Source organism: Scyliorhinus canicula, chromosome 25 (assembly GCF_902713615.1).
Source record: "Scyliorhinus canicula chromosome 25, sScyCan1.1, whole genome shotgun sequence".
NCBI classification, from domain to species: Eukaryota; Metazoa; Chordata; class Chondrichthyes; order Carcharhiniformes; family Scyliorhinidae; genus Scyliorhinus; species Scyliorhinus canicula.
The window spans coordinates 23,458,570-23,477,089 of NC_052170.1; the positions used below are offsets into that span (position 1 = coordinate 23,458,570).

Here is an 18,520-nt window from a genome sequence, read left to right on the forward strand (position 1 = left end):
ACGTCAGTGTTTGATTAGGAATGGTCAGCACGGCTTTGTGCATGGGAAATCATGCATTACAAATTTGTTAGAGTTCTTTGATGAAGTGACCAGGAAGGTTGATGAAGGCAGGTCGGTTGACGTAGCCGATATGGACTTCAGCAAGGCCTTTGATAAAGTTCCACCTGGTCGGCTGCTCTGGAAGGTTACACCACAGGGAATCCAGGGAGAGCTGGTAAATTAGATATACAATTGACTTGATGGTCGAAAGCAGAGGGTAATGGTGGAAGGATGCTTGTCAGACTGGAGGCCTGTGAATAGTGGTGTGCCTCAGGGGGTCAATGCTGGGTCCATTGCTGTTTCTTATCTATATCAACGATTTGGATGAGAAAGTACAAGGCATGATCAGTAAGTTTGCAGATGACATTAAAATAGATGTTATTGTAGACAGTGAGGAAAGTTATCAAAAATTGCAGCAGGATCTTGATCAGCTGGAGAAGTGGTCGAGAAATGGCAAATGGAGTTCAATACAGATAAGTGTGAGGTGTTGCATTTTGTAAAGTCAAATCAAGGTAGAACTTTCACGGTGAATGGTAGGATCTTAGGGAGTATCGTGGAACAGAGGGACCTTGGAGTTCAGGTGCAAGGACTTTAAAAGTGGAGTCACAGGTAGAAAGGGCAGTGAAGAAGGCTTTAGGCATGTTGGCCTTCATCAGTCAGGGCATTGAGTATAGAAGTTGGGAAGTTATGTTGCAGTTGTACAGGACATTGCTGAGGCCGCACCTGGAGTATTGTGTTCCGTTTTGGTCGCCTTGCTGTAGGAAAGATGTTATTAAACTGGAGAGTGTGCAGAAGAGATTTACAAAGAAGTTGCCAGGATTCAAGGGACTGAGTTATAGGGAGAGATTGGACAGGCTAGGATTTTTTTCTTTGGGGCGTAGGAGACTGAGGGGTGGTCTTATAGAGGTGGATAAGATCATGAAAGGGTGAATGCACTCAAGTCTTTTTCCCAGGGTTGGGGAATCAAGAACTAGGTTTACGTTAAGAGGGGAAACGTAATTTTCGTTAAATAAAACGTTATTGGGAACCTGAGGAGCAACGTTTTTACACAGAGGATGTTACGTATGTGGAATGAGCTGCCAGAGGAAATGGTTGAGGCAACATTTAAAAGGCATTTGGACAGATACATGGATAGGAAAGGTTTAGTGGGATCCGGGCCGAATGCAGGCGAATGGGGTGGGCTTAGATGGGCTTTTTGGTTGACAGTTTGGACCAAAGGGCCTGTCTCCGTTCTGTAGATTCTCTGATTCTATGAAATGTTTCAGGGCTGCCGAGGAGCTGCAATGGAGAACTTGTATGTGTGACGAGGTACAATCACTGATCATTTTTCTTAATAAACAATTATAAATGACATAAGACCACAAGACATATGAGCAGAATTAGGCCACTCGGCCTGTCGATTCTGCTCCGCCAATCAATCATGGCTGTTATTTTTCTGATCCCCATTCTCCTGCCTTCTCCCCATAATCCCTGATCCCCTCATTAATCAAGAAGCTATCTATTTCTGATTTAAAGATACTCAGTTATTTGGCCTCCACAGACTTCTGCGGCAAAGAGTTCCACAGATTCACCACCCCCCTGGCTGAAGAAATTCCTCCTCATCTCTGTTTTAAAGCCTTTAGTCTGGGATTGTGTCCCCTGGTTCTAGTTTTTCCTACAATTGGAAACATCCTCTCTAAGTCCACTCTATCAAGGTCTTGCAGCATCCTGTAAGTTTCAATAAGATCCCCGTCATCTTTCTAAACTCCATCGAGTACAGACCCAGATTCTCAACCGTTCCTCACACGACAAGCTCTTCATTAATAAACACCTAGCTCTTCATTCCAGGGATCATTCTTGTGAACCTCCTCTGGACCCTTTCCAAGGCCAGCACATCCTCCTTCGATACGGGGCCCAAAACTGCTCACAATACTCCAAATGGGGTCAGCCGAGGAGCTGAAAAGGAGAACAAATGGAATCTTTATAAATAGCACTTCAGCATAGAGCAGGGGTGGGCAAACTTTTCCGTGCAAGGGCCACATTCAGAAATTCACAATTCACAAAGGGCCGCATATTATATTAAGTAAAATAATTACTTCACCCGGTTATGATTCTGGGCACCTCATATAGAACATAGAACAGTACAGCACAGAACAGGCCCTTCGGCCCTCGATGTTGTGCCGAGCAATGATAACCCTACTCAAGTCAACGTATCCACCCTATACCAGTAAGTAACCCAACAGCCGCCCCCCCCCATTAACCTTAAAAAAAAATTATTAAAAAAAAAGTTTTTAAAAAAAAAATTTTTTTTTTAAATGACTTGGTGGGCCGCAGAAATACCTTTGGCGGGCCACATGCGACCCGTGGGCCGTAGTTTGCCCACCCCTGGCATAGAGGCACTAGAAGATACAATAGAATGCTGCCAGCAAGTCGTAACAATCCAGTGCATGTCCAAATGTAACAATCTGACAGCCAGAATTCACCATCGCAAGGAACAGTCCTGGACTAGAAAATCAGCTGATGTATTTTGCAACAGTGTGACTATGTGTGAAGATGTTGCAATTTGAAGATAATTGACCAATTAAAACTGGAGGCAATGCTCAATGGGAGCTGTTCGCAACTGGAGGTCCAGTCAGCAGCCTCTGGCCAACTGCATTGTACCAAAGACGGTTCATCTTCACTCAGCAGCTCAGAGAATTGCAAAGTAAGTGACTGTTTTGTAACTTTGTCGGCAAGAGCAGCCCTTACTCCCGTTTCTTTCAGCTATTGTGACTCTGAAAACCAATTTTTATTAATTGCTGTCAAAACAGTCCGATCCACCACAGCTGATGAAATTTAGAATACAATTTTTACAAAATCCAGAATTGGAAGATAATCTTAGCAATGGTGACTGTGAAACTATCGTCAATTTTTCTGAAAATTCAAGAACCGTAAAATTCCTACAGTGCTGAAGGAGACCATTCGGCCCATTGAGCCTGCACCAACCCTCCAAAAGAGCATGCTATCTAGGCCCATTCTCCCACCCTATTCCCATAACCCCACCTAACTGCACCTTTGGACACGAAAGGTCAATTGATAGGGACAATCCACCTAACCTGCACACCTTTGGACTGTGAGGAAACCGGAGCATCCGGGGGAAACACGGGCAGACAAAGGAAGAATGTGCAAACACTACACAAAGTCATCCAAGGCCATAATTGAACCCGGGTCCCTGGTGCTGTGAGGCAGCAGTGCTTACCACTGTGCCGCTGTGTCACACAGACCCAAGACATTAACTCTGCTCCCCTCTCCACAGATGCTGCCAAAAATGCCAGGGTTTTCCAGTATGTTCTGTTTTTCTTTCAGATTTCCAGCTTCCGCAGTATTTTGCTTTTGTAGTATTGATGTTAAAAACCCATCTGGTTCACTGATGTCCTTTCGGGAAGGAAATCTGCCGCCCGTACGTTTTTTGGCCGACATGTGACTCCAGGCGCAATGCAATGTGTTTGACTTTTAACTGCCCTCTGAACTGGCTGAACAAGACACTCGGGCAATTAGGGAGGGCAATTAGGGAGGGCAGCAAATGGTGGCCCAGTCAGCGACACCCACATTCCATTGGAAAACAAAGTGGAGAAATGGCAAAAGGCAGAGAGAGAAGGACACAGCATGTGTGACAGGTCAACAAGATAGAACAGATAAAGCTGCCAGCAAACAGGACGCAATCTGACTCAGCCCACACTGGGGCTAGTATTTTCTCACTCCCAGTGAGTTCTCCCAGTTAGCCAGGGAAGACACAGCCAGAGTGAGACACAGCTGAGAGTGAGTTGGGAATTTGAAGCTAGGTGGGAATTCGAAGCTTGGGGGAGGGAGGAGCTGCTTTTTATCCTTGGTAAGTGACTGGTAAGTAGTTTTTCTGTTTTCTTTTTCTTTTCATTGGTACATTTGTTTATTTTTTCTTGGGGTTTTTTTTGAAATTGTAGTTGTTGAAGTTAACCAAAGGTTTAAGACATGGCAGGAGATCCCAGACCCGTGTCATGCTACTCGTGTGCCATGTGGGAGCTCAGGGACACGTCCACTGTCCCTGGCTCCTTCACGTACAAGGAGTGTGTCCAGTTGCAGCTCCTGTTCGACCGCGTGACGGCTCTGGAGCTGCGGATGGACTCACTTTGGAGCACACGCGATGCTGAAGATGTCGTGGATAGTACGTTTAGCGAGTTGGTCACACTGCAAGTGAAAGTTACTGAGGGAGATAGAAAATGGGTGACCAAAAGACAGAGCAAGAGTCGGAAGGCAGTGCCAGTGTCCCCTGCGGTCAACTCCCTGCAAAACAGATATATCGCTTTGGATACTGTTGAGGGAGATGGCTCACCAGGGAAGGCAGCAGCAGCCAGGTTCATGGCACCGTGGCTGGCTCTGCTGCACAGCAGGGCAGGAAGAAGAATGGCAGGGCTATAGTGATAGGGGACTCAATCGTAAGGGGAATAGACAGGCGGTTCTGCGGATGCAATCGAGACTCCAGGATGGTATGTTGCCTCCCTGGTGCAAGGGTCAAGGATGTCTCAGAGCAGCTGCAGGGCATTCTAGGGGGGGGGGGGGGGGGGGGGGGAGGGTGAACAGCCAGCTGCCATGGTGCACATAGGCACCAACGATATAGGTAAAAACAGGAAGAGGTTCTACAAGCTGAATTCAGGGAGTTAGGAGTTAAACTAAAAAGTAGGAACTCAAAGGTAGTAATCTCAGGATTGCTACCTGTGCCACGGGCTAGTCAGAGTAGGAATGTCCGGATAGATAGGATGAATGCGTGGCTCGAGAGATGGTGCAAGAGGGAGGGATTCAAATTCCTGGGGCATTGGAACCAGTTCTGGGGGAGGTGGGACCAGTACAAACCGGACGGTCTGCACCTGGGCAGGGCTGGAACCGATGTCCTGGGGGGGGGGTGTTTGCTAGAGCTGTTGGGGAGGGTTTAAACTAATGTGGCAAGCGGATGTGAACCAATGGAGGAAGTCGGAAGGTAGTAAAACAGGGACAGAAACAAAAGGCAGTAAGGGGGAAAGTGTAAGGCAGAGAAGCCATAGTCCAAAATCAAAAAGGTCGACAGTGCAAGTGACTGAGGGAAGCTCAGTGAATAGGCCCAGTAATACTAAAAGGAATCAAACGGGAAGTAAAAACATAAATGGTAAGCCAGGAAAGACAGAGTTGTCAACTCTGGTTTGTTGCCGGTGCCACGTGATAGCGGGGCTAGGAATAGGGAGAAAGTGCAGTTGAACACGTGGCTGCAGGAATGGAGTAGGAGGGAGGGCTTCTGTTATTTGGATAATTGGAGCGCATTCTGGGGAAGGTGGGACCTGTACAAGCAGGACGGGTTGCATCCGAACCAGAGGGGCACCAATATCCTGGGGGGGAGGTTTTCAAGTACTCTTCGGGAGGGTTTAAACTAATTTGGCTGGGGAATGGGAACCGGATTTGTAGTCCAGCAACTAAGCTAGCCGATATTCAGGACGCCAAAGCGTGTAGTGAGGCAGTGGGGAAGGGAACACTGACAAAGGAGAGTACTTGCAGGCACGGAGATGGGTTGAAGTGTGTATACTTCAATGCAAGAAGCATCAGGAATAAGGTGGGTGAACTTAAGGCATGGATCGATACTTGGAACTACGATGTTGTGGCCATCACGGAAACTTGGGTAGAAGAGGGGCAGAAATGGTTGTTGGAGGTCCCTGGTTATAGATGTTTCAATAAGATTAGGGAGGGTGGTAAAAGAGGTGGAGGGGTGGCATTGTTAATTAGAGATAGTATAACAGCTGCAGAAAAGCAGTTCGAGGAGGTAGCAGTATTTACAAATTAGGTAGTATGGGTTGAAGTCAGAAATAGGAAAGGAGCAGTCAGCTTCTTGGGAGTTTTCTATAGGCCCCCCAAATAGCAGCAGAGATGTGGAGGGACAGATTGGGAAACAGATTTTGGAAAGGTGCAGAAGTCACAGGGTAGTAGTCATGGGTGATTTCAACTTCCCAAACATTGAGTGGAAACTCTTTAGATCAAATAGTTTGGGCGAAATTCTCCCAAAACGGGAGAAATCGTAAAACTGCCGTAAAACCCGGGCGGGTTTTACGGCAGCGCGCCCCTTCCCGACGGGGGACCGATTTTGGTCCCCCGTCGGGGCGAGCAGCCCGACGTCGGAGGCTCCGACAAGTCGGGCTTAACGAAAATCGTTAAGCCCGCTTGCCGGAGTTAGCGGCGGCTGACGCGTCATATGACGTCAGCCGCGCATGCGCAGGTGGGAAGACTCCACCCGTGCATGCGCGGGTGACGTCATTGCATTTTTGCGCGAAACCCGCGCATGCGCGGACCGGGTTGCCCCTCAGCCGCCCCGCGTATTGATACTGCGGGGCGGCGGAAGGACAAATAGTGCGCGGGCATCGGGCCCGCTGCCCGCGATCGGTGCCCATTCTTGTCGGGATTTCGGCGGGGGGGGGGGAGAACAGCGGGAGGGCGTCAAAAAAGTCGGGAAGGCCCTCCCCCTATTCTCCCACCCGTCGTGGGGGGGGGAGAATTTCGCCCTTTGTATGGGGTGGTGTTTGTGCAGTGTGTCCAGGTAGCTTTTCTAACAGAGTAGAAATTCAAGAATAGTCAGAATGAATACGTGGCTTGAGAGATGGTGCAGGAGGGAGGGATTCAGATTTTTGGAACATTGGAACCGGTTCTGGGGGCGGTGGGACCATTACAAACCGGATGGTCTACTCCTGGGCAGGACTGGAACCAATGTCCTAGGGGGTGCTTTTGCTAACACTTTTGGGGAGGTTTTAAACTAATGTGGCAGGGGGATGGGAACCAGATTAGGAAGTTAGAGGTCAGTAAAGAAGCAGCAACTAAAGCCAGTAAGGTACGAGACAATAAACTCAATGTGACTAAGGGGAAGAGTAGACAGGGAAGAGATGATAAACGCAAAGGGACAGGTGGTCTGAGGTGCATTTGTTTTAATGCGAGAAGTGTAGCAGGTGAGGCAGATGAATTTAGGGCTTGGATCAGTACCTGGGAATATGATGTTATTGGTATTACTGAGACTTGGTTGAGGGAAGGGCAAGACTGGCAACTGAATATCCCAGGGGATAGATGCTTCAGGAGGGATAGAGAGGGAGGTAGAAAGGGTGGAGGAGTTGCATTACTTATCAGAGATGATATCACAGCTGTGATTAAGGAGGGCACCATGGAGGATTCGAGCACTGAGGCAATATGGATAGAGCTAAGAAATAGGAAGGGTTGGAACTTTACTACAGGCCTCCCAAAAGCGAGCATGAAGTAGAGGTACAAATATACAGACAGATTATAGAAAAATGTAGGAGCAATAGGGTGGTTGTGATGGGAGATTTTAACTTCCCGAACATTGAATGGGATTCGTGTTGTGTTGGAGGCGTAGATGGAGCAGAGATTGTAAGGAGCATCCAGGAGAGTTTTTTAGAGCAGTATGTAAATAGTCCAATTCGGGGAGGGGCCATACTGGACCTGGTATAGGGGAATGATCCCAGCCAGGTGGTTGATGTTTCAGTCGGTGATTACTTTAGGAATAGCGATCACAATTCCGTAAGTTTTAGAATACTCATGGACAAGGACAAGAGTGGTCCGATAGGAAGGGTGCTAAATTGGTATAACAAAGTTCAGCAGGACCTAGGGAATGTGGATTGGGAGCAGCTGTTTAAGGGTAAATCCACATTTGAAATGCGGGAGTCTTTTAAGCAACGGTTGATTAGAGTGCAGGACAGACATGTTCCTGTGAAAATGAAAGATAGAAATGGCAAGATCAGGGAACCATGGATGACGGGTGAAATTGTGAAACTAGCTAAGATGAAAAAGGAAGCATACATAGGATCTAGGCAACTCAAAACTGATGGAGCTTTGGAGGAATATCGAGAAAGTAGGACAAATCTCAAACGCGCAATAAAGAGGGCTAAAAGGGGTCATGAAATATCTTTGGCGAACAGGGTTAAGGAAAATCCCAAAGCCTTTTATTCGTATGTAAGGAGCAAGAGGGTAACTAGAGAAAGGATTGGCCCACTCAAAGACAAAAGAGGAAATTTATGCGTGGACTCGGAGGAAATGGGTGAGATTCTTAATGAGTACTTTGCATCGGTATTCACAAAGGAGAGGGACAAGACGGATGTTGAGGCTAGGGATGGATGTTTAAATACTCTAGGTCAAGTTGTCATACGGAAGGGGGAAGTTTTGGGTATTCTAAAAGACATTAAGGTGGACAAGTCCCCAGGGCCGGATAGGATCTATCCCACGTTACTGAGGGAAGCGAGGGTCGAAATAGCTGGAGCCTTAACAGATATCTTTGCAGCATCCTTGAGCACGGGTGAGGTCCCGGAAGACTGGAGAATTGCTAATGTTGTCCCTTTGTTTAAGAAGGGTAGCAGGGATAATCCAGGGAATTATAGACCTGTGAGCTTGACGTCAGTGGTAGGCAAACTGTTGGAGAAGATACTGAGGGATAGGATCTATTCACATCTGTTAGAAAATAGACTTATCAGTGATAGGCAGCATGGGTTTGTGCAGGGAAGGTCATGTCTTACAAACTTAATTGAATTCTTTGAGGAAGTGACAAAGTTAATTGATGAGGGAAAGGCTGTAGATGTCATATACATGGACTTTAGTAAGGCGTTTGATAAGGTTTCCCATGGCAGGTTGATGGCAAAAGTGAAGTCGTATGGTGTACTAGCTAGAAGTTCAGGGTGTACTAGCTAGATGGATAAAGAACTGGCTGGGCAACAGGAGACAGAGAGTAGTGGTGGAAGGGAGTGTCTCAAAATGGAGAAGGATTACTAGTGGTGTTCCACAGGGATCCGTGCTCGGACCACTGTTGTATGTGATCCACATAAATGACCTGGAGGAAGGTATAGGTGGTCTGATTAGCACGTTTGCAGATGATATTAAGATTGGTGGAGTTGCAAATAGTGAGGAGGACTGTCAGAGAATACAACAAAATATAGATAGATTGGAGAGTTGGGCAGAGAAATGGCAGATGGAGTTCAATCCAGGCAAATGCGAGGTGATGCATTTTGGAAGATCAAATTCAAGAGCGGACTATATGGTCAATGGAAGGGTCTTGGGGAAAATTGATGTACAGAGAGATCTGGGAGTTCAGGTCCATTGTATCCTGAAGGTCGCAACGCAGGTTGATAGAGTGGTCAAGAAGGCATACAGCATGCTTGCCTTCATTGGATGGGGTATTGAGTACAAGAGTCGGCAGGTCATATTACAGTTGTATAGGACTTTGGTTCGGCCACATTTGGAATACTGCGTGCAGTTCTGGTCGCCACATTACCAGAAGGATGTGGATGCTTTGGAGAGGGTGCAGAGGAGGTTCAGCAGGATGTTGCCTGGTATGGAGGGTGCTAGCTATGAAGAAAGGTTAAGTAGATTAGGATTGTTTTCATTGGAATGGTGGAGGTTGAGGGGGGACCTGATTGAGGTCTACAAAATTATGAGAGATATGGACAGGGTGGATAGCAACAAGCTTTTCCCAAGAGTGGGTGTGTCAGTTACAAGGGGTCACGATTTCAAGGTGAGAGGGGGAAAGTTTAAGGGAGATATGCGTGGAAAGTTTTTTACGCAGAGGGTGGTGGGTGCCTGGAACGCTTTACCAGCGGAGGTGGTAGAGGCGGGCACGATAGCATTATTTAAGATGCATCTAGACAGGTATATAAACGGGCGGGATCAGAGGGAAGGAGACCTTGGAAAATAGGAGACAGGTTTAGATGAAGGACCTGGATCGGCGCAGGCTGGGAGGGCCGAAGGGCCTATTCATGTGCAGTAATTTTCTTTGTTCTTTGTTCTAACGCCGTATGTAGATTGTCCGACCAGAGGGTAGGCCATATTGGATTTGGTGTTTGGTAATGAACCAGGGCAAGTGATAGATTTGTTAGTGGGTGAGCATTTTGGAGATAGTGACCACAATTCTGTCACTTTCACGTAAATAATAGAGGGGGATAGGTGCGTGCAACAGGGCCAGGTTTACAATTGGGGGAAGAGTAAATACAATGCTGTCAGACAAGAATTAAAGTGCATAAGTTGGGAACATAGGCTGTCAGGGAAGGACCCAACTGAAACGTGGAACTTGTTCAAGGAACAGGTACTGCGTGTCTTTGATATGTATGTCCCTGTCAGGCAGGGAAGAGATGGTCGAATGAGGGAACCATGGTTGACAAGAGAGTTTGAATGTCTTGTTAAGAGGAAGAAGGAGACTTATGTAAGGCTGAGGAAATAAGGTTCAGACAGGGCGCTGGAGGGATACAAGATAGCCAGGCGGGAACTGAAGAAAGGGATTAGGAGAGCTAAGAGAGGGCATGAAAAATCTTTGGTGGGTAGGATCAAGGAAAACCCCAAGGCCTTTTACACATATGTGAGAAATATGAGAATGACTAGAGCGAGGGTAGGTACGATCAAGGACAGTAATGGGAGATTGTGCAGTGAGTCTGAAGAGATAGGAGAGGTCTTGAACGAGTACTTCAGTATTTACAAATGAGAGGGGTCATATTGTTGGAGAGGACAGTGTGAAACAGACTGGTAAGCTCGAGGACATACTTGTTTGGAAAGAAGATGTGTTGGGCATTTTGAAAAACTTGAGGATAGACAAGCCCCCGGGCCTGACGGGATATATCCAAGGATTCTTTGGGAAGCAAGAGATGAAATTTCAGAGCCGTTGGCAATGATCTTTTCGTCCCCACTGTCAACAGGGCTGGTACCAGTGGATTGGAGAATGGCGAATGTCGTGCCCCTGTTCAAAAACGGGAATAGGGATAACCCTGGGAATTACAGGCCAGCTAGTCTTACTTCGGTGGTATGTAAAGTAATGGAAAGGGTACTGAGGGATAGGATTTCTGAGCATCTGGAAAGACACTGATTGATTAGGGATAGTCAGCACGGATTTATGAGGGGTAGTTCTTGCCTTCCAAGTCTTACTGAATTCTTTGAGGAGGTGACCAAGCATGTGGATGAAGGTAAAGCAGTGGATGTAGTGTACATGGATTTTCGTAAGGCATTTGATAAGGTTCCCCATGGTAGGCTTCTGCAGAATGTAAGGAGGCATGGGATAGTGGGAAATTTGACCAGGTAGATAACGAACTGGCTCACCGATAGAAGACAGAGAATGGTGGTGGAGGCAAATATTCAGCCTGGAGCCCAGTTACCAGTGGGGCACCGCAGGGATCAGTTCTGGGTTCTCTGCTGCTTGTGATTTTCATTAATGACTTGGATGAGGGAGTTGAAGGGTGGGTCAGTAAATTTGCAGATGAAACGGAGATTGGTGGAGTTGTGGATAGTGAGGAGGGCTGTTTATGGCTGAAAAGAGACATAGATAGGATGCTGAGCTGGGCTGAGAAGTGGCAGATGGAGTTTAACCCTGAAAAGTGTGAGGTTGTCCATTTTGGAAGGTCAAATATGAATGCAGAATACAGGGTCAACAGTAGGGTTCTTGGCAATGTGGAGGAGCAGAGAGATCTTGGGGTCTATGTTCATAGATCTTTAAAAGTTGCCACTCAAGTGGATAGAGCTGTGAAGAAGGCCTATGGTGTGCTCGTGTTCATCAGCAGAGGGATTGAATTTAAGAGCCGTGAGGTGATGATGCAGCTGCACAACACCTTGGGAAGGCCATATTTGGAGTACTGTGTGTAGTTCTGGTCACCTCAGTTTAGGAAGGATGTGGAAGCTTTGTAAAAGGTGCAAAGGAGATTTACCAGGATGTTGCCTGGAATGGAGAATAGGCCTTACGAGAAAAGCAGACTAAGAAGTCTTACAACACCAGGTTAAAGTCCAACAGGTTTGTTTCAAACACAAGCTTTCGGAGCGCTGCTCCTTCCTCAGGTGTTTCACCTGAGTAAGGAGCAGCGCTCCGAAAGCTCGTGTTTGAAACAAACCTGTTGGACTTTAACCTGGTGCTGTAAGACTTCTTACTGTGCTTACCCCTGTCCAACGCCAGCATCTCCACATTACGAGGAAAGGTTGAGGGTGCTAGGCTTTTCTTATTAGAATGGAGAAGGATGAGAGGCGACTTGATAGAGGTTTATCAGATGATCAGGGGAATAGATAGAGTAGGCAGTCAGAGACTTTTTCCCCGGGTGGAACAAACCATTACAAGGGGACATGAATTTAAGGTGAATGATGGAAGATATTGGGGGGGATTTCAGAGATAGGTACGTTACCCAGAGAGTAGTAGGGGCATGGAATGCACTGCCTGTGGAAGTAGTTCAGTCGGAAACATTAGGGACCTTCAAGCGACTATTGGATAGTTACATGGATTACGGTAGAATGATGGAGTGTAGATTAATTTCTTCTTAAGGGCAGCACGGTAGCATTGTGGATAGCACAATTGCTTCACAGCTCCAGGGTCCCAGGTTCGATTCCGGCTTGGGTCACTGTCTGTGCGCAGTCTACACATCCTCCCCGTGTGTGCGTGTGTTTCTTCCGGGTGCTCCAGTTTCCTTCCATAGTCCAAAGATGTGCAGGTTAGGTGGATTGGCCATTATAAATTGCCCTTAGTGTCCAAAATTGCCCTTCATGTTGGGTTGGGTTCTTGGGTAATTGGGATAGGGTGGAGGTGTTGACCTTGGGTAGGGTGCTCTTTCCAAGAGCCGGTACAGACTCGATGGACCGAATGGCCTCCTTCTGCACTGTGAATTCTATGATAATCTATGATAAATCTAGGACAAAGGTCGGCACAACATCGTGGGCGCGGCAGGTTATTACATGAAGATATGGGTTCAACGACAAGGAAAATTAGGAGAAAAGTTAAGAGTAAATATAACTTAGGAGAGGTTACTGATCCAGGTGTTAAAATTAAAAACAGAGGTACAAAAGCCAACGTAAGTGTAGTTTACCTGAATGCTCACAGTATTCGGAATAAGGTAAATGAGTTGATGGCGCAAATCATCGTGAATGGCTATGATTTAGTGGCCATTACTGAAACATGGTTTAAGGATGGTCACGACTGGGAGTTAGATATCCAAGGGTATCAAACTATTCGGACGGACAGAGTGGATGGTAAGGGAGGTGGTGTAGCTCTGTTATTTAAGGATGACATCCGGGCAATAGTAAGGGATGACATCGGTGCTATGGAGGATAAGGTTGAATCCATTTGGGTGGAAATCAGGAATAGTAAGGCGAAAAAGTCATTGATAGGAGTAGTCTATTGGCCTCTAAATAGTAACATTATAGTGGGACAGGCAATAAACAAAGAAATAACTGATGCATGTAGAAATGGTACAGCAGTTATCATGGAGGATTTTAATCTACATGTCGATTGTGTCATGAACTCCAATTGGCTTTATTGGTTGGCCAATTGGAGTATGAGCTCCCTCAATGATAGCTCCTGTGTAGGCTTTGTGAGCAGTCTTAAGTTTACTGGACTGCTGTCAGCACTGTTTGTAGCTGCTCCTGTAATATCATTATTGTAAATAAATATTGGTGTGGTGACGGAACTCCTGCCTCCGGTGGAATACTACAGTGGCGACGAGGTAAACTAAGAATTTTGCGGAGACCAGCTGCCGCACTCGGAGGGTAAGCCTTGCCATTTTAAAAATGCCGTTTTTTGGAAGGTTAGAGGCATTCGACCCGGCTATTGAGGACTGGTCCCAGTATGTGGAGAGAATGTGTTACTTCTTCGGGGCAAATGATATACTGACGGATGAAAGGAGACGGCTTATCCAGCTGTCGGCGTGCGGACCCTCAGCTTTTGCCATTATACGTATTCTGACTCATCCCGATGCGCCGGACACGAAAACTTTCCAAGAAGTAACGGAATTGGTGAAAGAGTACTACGACCCAAAACCACCCCTCATTTTGCGTAGGTACAGATTCTACACAGCGAAGCGGGAAGACAGGGAGTCAGTCACGAATTTCTTGACCCGCCTGAGAAGGCTGGCAGAAAAATGTGTGTTCGGCCCGACGACGCTAAATGAAATGCTTCGGGACCGGTTAGTGTGTGGTATAAACAACCTCACAATACAGAAACGCCTGTTGCCGGAAACAGAGCTAACTGCAGGCAGGCGTTACAGCTCGCACTGTCCCTAGAAAAGGCAGCAAGTGGGGCGCAGGAACTATAGGGCACGCCAATGGAGGTAGATACCTGTGAGAGGGACTACCACAACGGGTCCTGCTACCAGATAGCCGCCCTCAGGAAAAATCTGAGGAATAGAGGGAAAAAGGAAAACCCCAGAACTTCCCCCAAGTCTGCCAGGACTAACTGGAGACAGAGGGAGGTACCGGCTGGGGCTCCCCCAACAGAGAAGGACCGTTTCTGGCACCAGACAGAGTGGGGTAACAATGACAGAAACCCAAGAAGGAGGTGGCAAAAGAGGAATAGCACGTGGGGACGCAGGGAAGTATACAACCTAGACGCCCCATCCTCCTCCGAAGAGGAACAATTATATAATATTGCAACAAAGAAAGCAGAACCCATTAGGATTACCCCACGGGTGAACGGGCGGCCGACAATAATGGAAATAGACACGGGTGCGGCCGTATCAGTAATGGGAGTGGCAGCATTTAGAAAAATCGAAGATGGACTCCAGCCACTAACCCTAACAAAAACATTGACGAAACTTAAAACCTACACGGGGGAACCCCTGGAAGTTCTAGGCACGACTCATGTACCCGTGGAATATGAGAAACAATTGCTCAGATTACCATTGACTATAGTAGAGGGCTCCGGACCGAGCTTAATTGGACGGAACTGGCTGAAAGATCTAAAATTAGATTGGATGAAAATTTTCCAGAGTGGAAGCGGGCAGTTGAGTGGAGTACCCCAAAAATACCCAGAGGTCTTCCAGGAAGGTTTGGGGGAAATCATAGGCGCCAAAGCAACTTTGCACGTGGACCCAGAAGCCCTTCCGAATGTATCCGCAATAGTTTCCTTGAACAGCATGTAATGGAACCTGCAAGGGAACAAGCGGTCCTAGATCTGGTCCTGTGTAATGAGACAGGATTCATTAATGATCTCATAGTGAGGGATCCTCTCGGGAGGAGCGATCACAATATGGTGGAATTTAAAATACAGATGGAGGGTGAGAAGGTAAAATCAAACGCTCGTGTTTTGTGCTTCAACAAAGGAGATTACAATGGGATGAGAGAACAGCTAGCTAAGGTAGACTGGAAGCAAAGACTTTATGGTGAAACAGTTGAGGAACAGTGGAGAACCTTCCAAGCAATTTTTCACAGTGCTCAGCAAAGGTTTATGCCAACAAAAAGGAAGGACGGTAGAAAGAGTGAAAATCGACCGTGGATATCTAAGGAAATAAGGGAGAGTATCAAATTGAAGGAAAAAGCATACAAAGTGGCAAAGATTGGTGGGAGACTAGAGGACTGGGAAATGTTTAGGGGGCAACAGAAAGCTACTAAAAAAGCTATAAAGAAGAGTATGATAGATTATGAGAGTAAACTTGCTCAGAATATAAAAACAGACAGTAAAAGTTTCTACAAATATGTAAAACAAAAAAGAGTGGCTAAGTTAAATATTGGTCCTTTAGAGGATGAGAAGGGAGATTTAATAATGGGAGATAAGGAAATGGCTGAGGAACTGAACAGGTTTTTTAGGTCGGTCTTCACAGTGGAAGACACAAATAATATGCCAGTGACTGATAGAAATGAGGCTATGACAGGTGAGGACTTTGAGAAGATTGTTATCACTAAGGAGATAGTGATGGGCAAGCTAATGGGGCTAAAGGTGGACAAGTCTCCTGGCCCTGATGGAATGCATCCCAGAGTGCGAAAAGAGATGGCTAGGGAAATTGCAAATGCACTAGTGATAATTTACCATAATTCACTCGACTCTGGGATGGTCCTGGTGGATTGGAAATGAGCAAGCGTGACACCACTGTTTAAAAAAGGAGGTAGGCAGAAAGCGGGTAATTATAGGCCAGTGAGCTTAACTTTGGTGGTAGGGAAGATGCTGGAATCTATCATCAAAGAATAAATAGCGAGGCAATTGGATGGCAATTGTCCTATTGGGCAGACGCAGCATGGATTCATAAAGGGCAGGTTGTGCCTAAATAATTTAATGGAATTTTTTGAGGACATTACCAGAGCGGTGGATAACTGGGAGCCAATGGATGTGGTATATCTGGATTTCCACAAAGCCTTTGACAAGGTGCCACACAAAAGGTTGCTGCATCAGATAAAGATACATGTCATTCAAGGTAAAGTAGTCGCATGGATGGAGGATTGGTTAATTAATCGAAAGCAAAGATTTGGGATTAACGGGTGTTTCTCTGGTTGGCAATCAGTAGCTAATGGTGTCTCTCAGGGATCAGCGTTGGGCCAACAATTGTTCACAATTTACATAGATGATTTGGAGTTTGGGACCAAGGGCAATGTGTCCAAGTTTGCAGATGACACTAAGATGAGTGGTAAAGCAAAAAGTGCAGAGGATATCAGAAGTCTGCAGAGGGATTTGGATAGGTTAAGTGAATGGGCTAGGGTCTGGCAGATGGAATACAATGTTGACAAATGTGAGGTTATCCATTTTGGTAAGAATAACAGCAAAATGGATTATTATTTAAATGATAAAATATTAAAACATGCTGGTGTGCAGAGAGACCTGGGTGTGCTCGTGCATGAGTCACAAAAAGTTGGTTTACAGGTGAACAGGTGATTAAGAAAGCGAATGGAATTTTGTCCTTCATTGCTAGAGGGATGGAGTTTAAGACTAGGGAGGTTATGCTGCAATTGTATAAGGTGTTAGTGAGGTCACACCTGGAGTATTGTGTTCAGTTTTGGTCTCCTTACCTGAGAAAGGACGTACTGGCACTGGAGGGTGTGCAGAGGAGATTCACTAGGTTAATCCCAGAGCTGAAGGGGTTGGATTATGAGGAGAGGTTGAGTAGACTGGGACTGTACTCGTTGGAATTTAGAAAGATATGGGGGGATCTTATGGAAACATACAAAATTATGAAGGGAATAGATCGGATAGATGCGGGCAGGTTGTTTCCACTGGCGGGTGAAAGCAGAACTAGGGGGCATAGCCTCAAAATAAGGGGAAGTAAATTTAGGACTGAGTTTAGGAGGAACTTCTTCACCCAAAGGTTTGTGAATCTATGGAATTCTTTGCCCAGTGAAGCAGTTGAGGCTCTTTCATTAAATGTTTTTAAGATAAAGATAGATAGTTTTTCGAAGAATAAAGGGATTAAGGGTTAGCGTGTTCGAAAGTGGAGCTGAGTCCACAAAAGATCAGCCATGATCTCATTGAATGGCGGAGCAGGCTCGAGGGGCCATATGGCCTACTCCTGCTCCTAGTTCTTATGTTCTTATGTTCATTTTCTGGCAGATGGTGCAGCTGGTGGGAAGAATAGGGGTGGAAGCTACCAGCCCCAAGGATTGTGGGACAATTTAGAACGAGAGTTCATAGTTTCATGATAAGGGACAGCAGATTTAAAACAGGTGAGGAGAAATTACTTCTCTAAAAGGGTCGTGAATTTGTGGAATTCACGACACGAAACTGTGTTGGATGCCAGGACATTGAGTAAATTTAAGGAGGAGGTAGACAGATTTTTAATGAGTAATGGGTTGAAGAGTTATGGAGAACGGGTAGGAAAGCGGAGTTGAGACCGAGATGAGGTCAGCCATGATCATAATGAAGGATGGAGTGGGCTTGAGGGGCTGAATTGTCGATTCCTGCCCCTTGCTCTTTTGTTCTTCTCCACCATATTTTTCAGGACTTAAACAAAAAAGACCAAGGGATGCGGACCCGCAATGTCATGCTGGCAGGGCAGGCCTGATGAGAAACATAATCTGTAGAAGATTGGGGCACCATTTTTAAACGGCACCCCAATCTTTAAAAATAAAAATAAAACCTATCTTCTCACCCCCACAGAAACCACCGTACCCCTTCATGGAGCACCCCTTTCTCCCCATACTGAACCCCGTTCACAAAGTCTCCCACCGATGAAATAGGCTACCCGCATCTGCAAAGGAACATCCCCCCACGGAACACCCACATACTTTACCCCCCCCCCAACAGTCCACGGGTACTGCCCGGGCATGACCCTCTCCCCCCCTGGGGTATGTCCTTCACCTGCATGCCTCTTCTGCTTGCAAAGTGCACATCATGGGGGACCTGTCATGATTCTCGTCAGCCTGCCCTCATGCCGACATGTCTGGATAATCGAATGGGGATGGACCACCTGGCGTGAAGAGCTGATCATTATATTCAAATCTATTCAAATGGGGGACTCCTGTTACATTTTTAGAAGAGGAAGGGGACAATTGAAATGGGAAATCCCACCAAGGTCAAACGCATTTTAGGACTCCTGTGGGATATCCTGCTCCCACCGCCTATCCTGCCCCTTCAAAACTGGGAGTGGAAAATCTTCCCCCAATCTATGTAACTTCTGCTGGGTATGCAAACTGAGCTGTTTTGGACCAGATTGGGTTACCTGGAAAGAAAAAAAGAAAAACAATGGTCTATTGTTGTCTTAAGACGTCACTCACTGTGTAGTGTACGGTATCTATACTTCTCCACTTAATACAACCTCTCAAACAT

General features: G+C 46.4%; 1 protein-coding gene across 2 annotated transcripts in view; it reads left to right on the forward strand.

Moving 5' to 3' along the window:
* Positions 1–18,520, forward strand: part of LOC119957026 (EEF1A lysine methyltransferase 3-like) — a 129,097-nt gene that overhangs the window by 18,601 nt on the left and 91,976 nt on the right. Inside the window, exon 1 of one of the 2 annotated variants that reach the window (XM_038784609.1) lies at positions 2,640–2,722. The exons of the other annotated variant lie outside the window; for it this stretch is intronic. The gene's annotated coding sequence lies outside the window, so the exon portion shown is untranslated. Of the gene's footprint in view, positions 1–2,639; positions 2,723–18,520 lie in introns of those variants that run through there. 2 annotated transcript variants of the gene reach the window in all.